This window comes from Telmatherina bonti (genome assembly GCF_933228915.1).
Source record: "Telmatherina bonti genome assembly, chromosome: 14".
Classification (NCBI taxonomy): Eukaryota; Metazoa; Chordata; class Actinopteri; order Atheriniformes; family Telmatherinidae; genus Telmatherina; species Telmatherina bonti.
In genome coordinates, this window is record NC_136612.1 from 39,453,089 (window position 1) to 39,463,169 (window position 10,081).

Consider the following 10,081-nt stretch of genomic DNA (forward strand, 5'->3'; position numbering starts at 1 on the left):
TGGTGGCAGTGTGATTGTGGTGGCAATGTGATTATGGTGGGGGGGGTGCTTGTGGTGGCAGTGTGATTGTGGTGGGAGGTGCTTGTGGTGGGGGTGTGATTGTGGTGGGGGGTGTGATTATGGTGGCAGTGTGATTGTGGTGGGAGGTGCTTGTGGTGGGGGTGTGATTGTGGTGGGGGTGTGATTGTGGTGGCTGTGTGATTGTGGTGGGGGTGTGATTGTGGTGGCTGTGTGATTGTGGTGGGGGTGTGATTATGGTGGCAGTGTGATTGTGGTGGGAGGTGCTTGTGGTGGGGGTGTGATTGTGGTGGGGGTGTGATTGTGGTGGGGGTGTGATTATGGTGGGGGGGGGGTGCTTGTGGTGGCAGTGTGATTGTGGTGGGGGGGGTGCTTGTGGTGGCAGTGTGATTGTGGTGGGGGTGTGATTGTGGTGGGGGTGTGATTGTGGTGGCAGTGTGATTGTGGTGGGGGTGTGATTGTGGTGGGGGGTGATTATGGTGGGGGGGGGTGCTTGTGGTGGCAGTGTGATTGTGGTGGGGGGGTGCTTGTGGTGGCAGTGTGATTGTGGTGGGAGGTGCTTGTGGTGGGGGTGTGATTGTGGTGGCTGTGTGATTGTGGTGGCAGTGTGATTGTGGTGGGAGGTGCTTGTGGTGGGGGTGTGATTGTGGTGGGGGGGTGCTTGTGGTGGGGGTGTGATTGTGGTGGGGGTGTGATTGTGGTGGGGGTGTGATTATGGTGGCAGTGTGATTGTGGTGGGAGGTGCTTGTGGTGGGGGTGTGATTGTGGTGGTGGGGGGTGCTTGTGGTGGGGGTGTGATTGTGGTGGGGGTGTGATTGTGGTGGGGGTGTGATTGTGGTGGGGGGTGCTTGTGGTGGGGGGTGTGATTGTGGTGGGGGTGTGATTGTGGTGGCAGTGTGATTGTGGTGGTGGGGGGTGCTTGTGGTGGGGGTGTGATTGTGGTGGGGGTGTGATTATGGTGGGGGGGGTGCTTGTGGTGGCAGTGTGATTGTGGTGGGGGGGTGCTTGTGGTGGCAGTGTGATTGTGGTGGGAGGTGCTTGTGGTGGGGGTGTGATTGTGGTGGGGGTGTGATTGTGGTGGGGGGGTGCTTGTGGTGGGGGTGTGATTATGGTGGGGGGGGTGCTTGTGGTGGCAGTGTGATTGTGGTGGGGGGGTGCTTGTGGTGGCAGTGTGATTGTGGTGGGAGGTGCTTGTGGTGGGGGTGTGATTGTGGTGGGGGTGTGATTGTGGTGGCAGTGTGATTGTGGTGGGGGTGTGATTGTGGTGGGGGTGTGATTGTGGTGGTGGGGGGTGCTTGTGGTGGGGGTGTGATTGTGGTGGGGGTGTGATTGTGGTGGGGGTGTGATTATGGTGGGGGGGGTGCTTGTGGTGGCAGTGTGATTGTGGTGGGGGTGTGATTGTGGTGGGGGTGTGATTGTGGTGGCAGTGTGATTGTGGTGGGGGTGTGATTGTGGTGGGGGGTGATTATGGTGGGGGGGGTGCTTGTGGTGGCAGTGTGATTGTGGTGGGGGGGGTGCTTGTGGTGGCAGTGTGATTGTGGTGGGAGGTGCTTGTGGTGGGGGTGTGATTGTGGTGGCTGTGTGATTGTGGTGGCAGTGTGATTGTGGTGGGAGGTGCTTGTGGTGGGGGTGTGATTGTGGTGGGGGGGTGCTTGTGGTGGGGGTGTGATTGTGGTGGCAGTGTGATTGTGGTGGGGGGGTGCTTGTGGTGGGGGTGTGATTGTGGTGGGGGTGTGATTATGGTGGGGGTGTGATTGTGGTGGGGGTGTGATTGTGGTGGCAATGTGATTGTGGTGGGGGGGTGATTGTGGTGGCAATGTGATTGTGGTGGGGGGGTGATTGTGGTGGGGGTGTGATTGTGGTGGGGGTGTGATTGTGGTGGGAGGTGCTTGTGGTGGGGGTGTGATTGTGGTGGGGGTGTGATTGTGGTGGCTGTGTGATTGTGGTGGGGGTGTGATTATGGTGGCAGTGTGATTGTGGTGGGGGTGTGATTGTGGTGGGGGTGTGATTATGGTGGCAGTGTGATTGTGGTGGGGGTGTGATTATGGTGGCAGTGTGATTATGGTGGGGGTGTGATTATGGTGGCAGTGTGATTGTGGTGGGGGGTGTGGTACTGGTGGGGGTGTGATTATGGTGGGGGTGTGATTGTGGTGGCTGTGTGATTGTGGTGGGGGTGTGATTATGGTGGCAGTGTGATTGTGGTGGGGGTGTGATTGTGGTGGCTGTTTGATTGTGGTGGGGGTGTGATTATGGTGGCAGTGTGATTGTGGTGGGGGTGTGATTGTGGTGGCAATGTGATTGTGGTGGGGGTGTGATTATGGTGGCAGTGTGATTGTGGTGGGAGGTGCTTGTGGTGGGGGTGTGATTGTGGTGGGGGTGTGATTGTGGTGGGGGGGTGCTTGTGGTGGCAATGTGATTGTGGTGGGGGGGTGCTTGTGGTGGCAGTGTGATTGTGGTGGGAGGTGCTTGTGGTGGGGGTGTGATTGTGGTGGGGGTGTGATTGTGGTGGCTGTGTGATTGTGGTGGGGGTGTGATTGTGGTGGGGGTGTGATTATGGTGGCAGTGTGATTGTGGTGGGGGGTGTGGTTGTGGTGGGGGTGTGATTATGGTGGGGGTGTGATTGTGGTGGCAATGTGATTGTGGTGGGGGGGTGATTGTGGTGGCAATGTGATTGTGGTGGGGGGGTGATTGTGGTGGGGGTGTGATTGTGGTGGGAGGTGCTTGTGGTGGGGGTGTGATTGTGGTGGGGGTGTGATTGTGGTGGCTGTGTGATTGTGGTGGCAGTGTGATTGTGGTGGGAGGTGCTTGTGGTGGGGGTGTGATTGTGGTGGGGGTGTGATTATGGTGGCAGTGTGATTGTGGTGGGGGTGTGATTGTGGTGGGGGTGTGATTATGGTGGCAGTGTGATTGTGGTGGGGGGTGTGGTTATGGTGGGGGTGTGATTATGGTGGGGGTGTGATTGTGGTGGCTGTGTGATTGTGGTGGGGGTGTGATTATGGTGGCAATGTGATTGTGGTGGGGGGGTGCTTGTGGTGGGGGTGTGATTGTGGTGGCTGTGTGATTGTGGTGGCAATGTGATTGTGGTGGGGGGGGTGCTTGTGGTGGCAGTGTGATTGTGGTGGCAATGTGATTGTGGTGGGGGGGGTGCTTGTGGTGGCAGTGTGATTGTGGTGGGGGGGTGCTTGTGGTGGCAGTGTGATTGTGGTGGGAGGTGCTTGTGGTGGGGGTGTGATTGTGGTGGGGGTGTGATTGTGGTGGGGGTGTGATTGTGGTGGGGGTGTGATTGTGGTGGGGGGGGTGCTTGTGGTGGCAGTGTGATTGTGGTGGGGGTGTGATTGTGGTGGGGGTGTGATTGTGGTGGGGGTGTGATTGTGGTGGGGGGGGTGCTTGTGGTGGCAGTGTGATTATGGTGGGGGTGTGATTGTGGTGGGGGTGTGATTGTGGTGGGGGTGTGATTATGGTGGGGGGGGTGCTTGTGGTGGCAGTGTGATTGTGGTGGGGGGGTGCTTGTGGTGGCAGTGTGATTGTGGTGGGGGTGTGATTATGGTGGCAGTGTGATTGTGGTGGGAGGTGCTTGTGGTGGGGGTGTGATTGTGGTGGGGGGGGGTGCTTGTGGTGGCAATGTGATTGTGGTGGGGGGGTGCTTGTGGTGGCAGTGTGTTTGTGGTGGGAGGTGCTTGTGGTGGGGGTGTGATTGTGGTGGGGGTGTGATTGTGGTGGGGGGGTGCTTGTGGTGGGGGTGTGATTGTGGTGGGGGGGTGATTGTGGTGGGGGGGTGCTTGTGGTGGCAGTGTGTTTGTGGTGGGAGGTGCTTGTGGTGGGGGGGTGCTTGTGGTGGCAGTGTGTTTGTGGTGGGAGGTGCTTGTGGTGGGGGTGTGATTGTGGTGGGGGTGTGATTGTGGTGGGGGGGTGATTGTGGTGGGGGGGTGATTGTGGTGGGGGTGTGATTGTGGTGGGAGGTGCTTGTGGTGGGGGTGTGATTGTGGTGGGGGTGTGATTGTGGTGGCTGTGTGATTGTGGTGGGGGTGTGATTGTGGTGGGGGTGTGATTATGGTGGCAGTGTGATTGTGGTGGGGGGTGTGGTTGTGGTGGGGGTGTGATTATGGTGGGGGTGTGATTGTGGTGGCAATGTGATTGTGGTGGGGGGGTGATTGTGGTGGCAATGTGATTGTGGTGGGGGGGGTGATTGTGGTGGGGGTGTGATTGTGGTGGGAGGTGCTTGTGGTGGGGGTGTGATTGTGGTGGCTGTGTGATTGTGGTGGGGGTGTGATTGTGGTGGGGGTGTGATTATGGTGGCAGTGTGATTGTGGTGGGGGTGTGATTATGGTGGGGGTGTGATTATGGTGGCAGTGTGATTGTGGTGGCTGTGTGATTGTGGTGGGGGGTGTGATTATGGTGGCAGTGTGATTGTGGTGGGAGGTGCTTGTGGTGGGGGTGTGATTGTGGTGGGGGGGTGCTTGTGGTGGGGGTGTGATTGTGGTGGGGGTGTGATTGTGGTGGCTGTGTGATTGTGGTGGGGGTGTGATTATGGTGGCAGTGTGATTGTGGTGGGAGGTGCTTGTGGTGGGGGTGTGATTGTGGTGGGGGTGTGATTGTGGTGGGGGTGTGATTATGGTGGGGGGGGGTGCTTGTGGTGGCAGTGTGATTGTGGTGGGGGGGTGCTTGTGGTGGCAGTGTGATTGTGGTGGGGGTGTGATTGTGGTGGGGGTGTGATTGTGGTGGCAGTGTGATTGTGGTGGGGGTGTGATTGTGGTGGGGGGTGATTATGGTGGGGGGGGGGTGCTTGTGGTGGCAGTGTGATTGTGGTGGGGGGGTGCTTGTGGTGGCAGTGTGATTGTGGTGGGAGGTGCTTGTGGTGGGGGTGTGATTGTGGTGGCTGTGTGATTGTGGTGGCAGTGTGATTGTGGTGGGAGGTGCTTGTGGTGGGGGTGTGATTGTGGTGGGGGTGTGATTGTGGTGGGGGTGTGATTGTGGTGGGGGGGTGCTTGTGGTGGGGGTGTGATTGTGGTGGGGGTGTGATTATGGTGGGGGGTGTGATTGTGGTGGGGGTGTGATTGTGGTGGCTGTGTGATTGTGGTGGCAGTGTGATTGTGGTGGGAGGTGCTTGTGGTGGGGGTGTGATTGTGGTGGCAGTGTGATTGTGGTGGGGGTGTGATTGTGGTGGGGGTGTGATTATGGTGGGTGTGTGATTGTGGTGGGGGTGTGATTGTGGTGGGGGTGTGATTATGGTGGGGGGGGGGTGCTTGTGGTGGCAGTGTGATTGTGGTGGGGGGGTGCTTGTGGTGGCAGTGTGTTTGTGGTGGGAGGTGCTTGTGGTGGGGGTGTGATTGTGGTGGGGGTGTGATTGTGGTGGGGGGGTGCTTGTGGTGGGGGTGTGATTGTGGTGGGGGTGTGATTGTGGTGGGGGGGTGCTTGTGGTGGGGGTGTGATTGTAGTGGGGGTGTGATTGTGGTGGCAATGTGATTGTGGTGGGGGGGTGATTGTGGTGGCAATGTGATTGTGGTGGGGGGGTGATTGTGGTGGGGGTGTGATTGTGGTGGGGGTGTGATTGTGGTGGGAGGTGCTTGTGGTGGGGGTGTGATTGTGGTGGGGGTGTGATTGTGGTGGCTGTGTGATTGTGGTGGGGGTGTGATTATGGTGGCAGTGTGATTGTGGTGGGGGTGTGATTGTGGTGGGGGTGTGATTATGGTGGCAGTGTGATTGTGGTGGGGGGTGTGGTTGTGGTGGGGGTGTGATTATGGTGGGGGTGTGATTGTGGTGGCTGTGTGATTGTGGTGGGGGTGTGATTATGGTGGCAGTGTGATTGTGGTGGGGGTGTGATTGTGGTGGCTGTTTGATTGTGGTGGGGGTGTGATTATGGTGGCAGTGTGATTGTGGTGGGGGTGTGATTGTGGTGGCAATGTGATTGTGGTGGGGGTGTGATTGTGGTGGGGGTGTGATTATGGTGGCAGTGTGATTGTGGTGGGGGGGTGATTGTGGTGGGGGTGTGATTGTGGTGGGGGGGTGCTTGTGGTGGCAATGTGATTGTGGTGGGGGGGGTGCTTGTGGTGGCAGTGTGATTGTGGTGGGAGGTGCTTGTGGTGGGGGTGTGATTGTGGTGGGGGTGTGATTGTGGTGGCTGTGTGATTGTGGTGGGGGTGTGATTGTGGTGGCAGTGTGATTGTGGTGGGGGGTGTGGTTGTGGTGGGGGTGTGATTATGGTGGGGGTGTGATTGTGGTGGCAATGTGATTGTGGTGGGGGGGTGATTGTGGTGGCAATGTGATTGTGGTGGGGGGGTGATTGTGGTGGGGGTGTGATTGTGGTGGGAGGTGCTTGTGGTGGGGGTGTGATTGTGGTGGGGGTGTGATTGTGGTGGGGGTGTGATTATGGTGGCAGTGTGATTGTGGTGGGGGGTGTGGTTGTGGTGGGGGTGTGATTATGGTGGGGGTGTGATTGTGGTGGCAATGTGATTGTGGTGGGGGGGTGATTGTGGTGGCAATGTGATTGTGGTGGGGGGGTGATTGTGGTGGGGGTGTGATTGTGGTGGGAGGTGCTTGTGGTGGGGGTGTGATTGTGGTGGGGGTGTGATTGTGGTGGCTGTGTGATTGTGGTGGCAGTGTGATTGTGGTGGGAGGTGCTTGTGGTGGGGGTGTGATTGTGGTGGGGGTGTGATTATGGTGGCAGTGTGATTGTGGTGGGGGTGTGATTGTGGTGGGGGTGTGATTATGGTGGCAGTGTGATTGTGGTGGGGGGTGTGGTTATGGTGGGGGTGTGATTATGGTGGGGGTGTGATTGTGGTGGCTGTGTGATTGTGGTGGGGGTGTGATTATGGTGGCAGTGTGATTGTGGTGGCTGTGTGATTGTGGTGGCAATGTGATTGTGGTGGGGGGGGTGCTTGTGGTGGCAGTGTGATTGTGGTGGCAATGTGATTGTGGTGGGGGGGGTGCTTGTGGTGGCAGTGTGATTGTGGTGGGGGGGTGCTTGTGGTGGCAGTGTGATTGTGGTGGGAGGTGATTGTGGTGGCAATGTGATTGTGGTGGGGGGGGTGCTTGTGGTGGCAGTGTGATTGTGGTGGGGGGGTGCTTGTGGTGGCAGTGTGATTGTGGTGGGAGGTGCTTGTGGTGGGGGTGTGATTGTGGTGGCTGTGTGATTGTGGTGGGGGGTGTGATTATGGTGGCAGTGTGATTGTGGTGGGAGGTGCTTGTGGTGGGGGTGTGATTGTGGTGGGGGGGTGCTTGTGGTGGGGGTGTGATTGTGGTGGGGGTGTGATTGTGGTGGGGGTGTGATTATGGTGGCAGTGTGATTGTGGTGGGGGTGTGATTGTGGTGGGGGTGTGATTGTGGTGGTGGGGGGTGCTTGTGGTGGGGGTGTGATTGTGGTGGGGGTGTGATTGTGGTGGGGGGGGTGCTTGTGGTGGCAGTGTGATTGTGGTGGGGGTGTGATTGTGGTGGGGGTGTGATTGTGGTGGGGGGGGGGTGCTTGTGGTGGCAGTGTGATTGTGGTGGGGGGGTGCTTGTGGTGGCAGTGTGATTGTGGTGGGGGGGTGATTGTGGTGGGGGTGTGATTGTGGTGGGGGTGTGATTGTGGTGGGAGGTGCTTGTGGTGGGGGTGTGATTGTGGTGGGGGTGTGATTATGGTGGCAGTCTGATTGTGGTGGGGGGTGTGGTTGTGGTGGGGGTGTGATTATGGTGGCAGTGTGATTGTGGTGGGGGTGTGATTATGGTGGCAGTGTGATTGTGGTGTGGGTGTGATTGTGGTGGGGGTGTGATTATGGTGGCAGTGTGATTGTGGTGGGGGGTGTGGTTGTGGTGGGGGTGTGATTATGGTGGCAGTGTGATTGTGGTGGCAGTGTGATTGTGGTGGGGTGTGATTGTGGTGGGGGTGTGATTATGGTGGCAGTGTGATTGTGGTGGCAGTGTGATTGTGGTGGGGGTGTGATTGTGGTGGCAGTGTGATTGTGGTGGGGGTGTGATTGTGGTGGGGGTGTGATTGTGGTGGGGGGTGATTATGGTGGCAGTGTGATTGTGGTGGGGTGTGATTGTGGTGGGGGGTGTGATTGTGGTGGGGGGTGTGATTGTGGTGGGGTGTGATTGTGGTGGCAGTGTGATTGTGGTGGGGGTGTGATTGTGGTGGGGGGTGTGATTGTGGTGGGGTGTGATTGTGGTGGGGTGTGATTGTGGTGGGGGTGTGATTGTGGTGGGGTGTGATTGTGGTGGCAGTGTGATTGTGGTGGGGGTGTGATTGTGGTGGGGGTGTGATTGTGGTGGCAGTGTGATTGTGGTGGGGGTGTGATTGTGGTGGGGGTGTGATTGTGGTGGCAGTGTGATTGTGGTGGGGGTGTGATTGTGGTGGGGGTGTGATTGTGGTGGCAGTGTGATTGTGGTGGGGGTGTGATTGTGGTGGGGGTGTGATTATGGTGGCAGTGTGATTGTGGTGGGGGTGTGATTGTGGTGGGGGTGTGATTATGGTGGCAGTGTGATTGTGGTGGGGGTGTGATTGTGGTGGGGGGTGTGATTGTGGTGGGGGTGTGATTGTGGTGGGGGTGTGATTGTGGTGGCAGTGTGATTGTGGTGGGGGTGTGATTGTGGTGGGGGTGTGATTGTGGTGGGGGGTGTGATTGTGGTGGGGGTGTGATTGTGGTGGGGTGTGATTGTGGTGGCAGTGTGATTGTGGTGGGGGTGTGATTGTGGTGGGGGGTGTGGTTGTGGTGGGGGTGTGATTATGGTGGCAGTGTGATTGTGGTGGGGGTGTGATTGTGGGGTGGGGGGGTGCTTGTTGTGGGGGTGTGATTGGTGTGGGGGGTGTGATTGTGGTGGGGGTGTGATTGTGGTGGGGGTGTGATTGTGGTGGGGGTGTGACTGTGGTGGCAGTGTGATTGTGGTGGCAGTGTGATTGTGGTGGGGGTGTGATTGTGGTGAGGGGGTGCTTGTGGTGGCAGTGTGATTGTGGTGGGGGTGTGACTGTGGTGGCAGTGTGATTGTGGTGGCAGTGTGATTGTGGTGGGGGTGTGATTATGGTGGCAGTGTGATTGTGGTGGGGGTGTGATTATGGTGGCAGTGTGATTGTGGTGGGGGGTGTGATTGTGGTGAGGGGGTGCTTGTGGTGGCAGTGTGATTGTGGTGGGGGTGTGACTGTGGTGGGGGTGTGATTGTGGTGGCAGTGTGATTGTGGTGGGGGTGTGATTATGGTGGCAGTGTGATTGTGGTGGGGGGGTGCTTGTGATGGCAGTGTGATTGTGGTGGGGGTGTGATTGTGGTGGGGGTGTGATTATGGTGGCAGTGTGATTGTGGTGGGGGGGTGCTTGTGATGGCAGTGTGATTGTGGTGGGGGTGTGATTGTGGTGGGGGGTGTGATTGTGGGGGGGGTGCTTGTGGTGGGGGTGTGATTGTGGTGGGGGGTGTGATTGTGGTGGCAGTGTGATTGTGGTGGGGGGGTGATTGTGGTGGGGGTGTGATTGTGGGGGGGGGTGCTTGTGGTGGCAGTGTGATTGTGGTGGGGGGGTGATTGTGGTGGCAGTGTGATTGTGGTGGGGGGGTGCTTGTGGTGGGGGTGTGATTGTGGTGGGGGTGTGATTATGGTGGCAGTGTGATTGTGGTGGGGGTGTGATTGTGGTGGGGTGTGATTATGGTGGCAGTGTGATTGTGGTGGGGGTGTGATTGTGGTGGGGGTGTGATTGTGGTGGGGTGTGATTATGGTGGCAGTGTGATTGTGGTGGCAGTGTGATTGTGGTGGGGGTGTGATTGTGGTGGGGTGTGATTATGGTGGCAGTGTGATTGTGGTGGGGGTGTGATTGTGGTGGGGGTGTGATTGTGGGGTGGGGGGGTGCTTGTTGTGGGGGTGTGATTGGTGTGGGGGGTGTGATTGTGGTGGGGGTGTGATTGTGGTGGGGGTGTGATTGTGGTGGGGGTGTGACTGTGGTGGCAGTGTGATTGTGGTGGCAGTGTGATTGTGGTGGGGGTGTGATTGTGGTGAGGGGGTGCTTGTGGTGGCAGTGTGATTGTGGTGGGGGTGTGACTGTGGTGGCAGTGTGATTGTGGTGGCAGTGTGATTGTGGTGGGGGTGTGATTATGGTGGCAGTGTGAT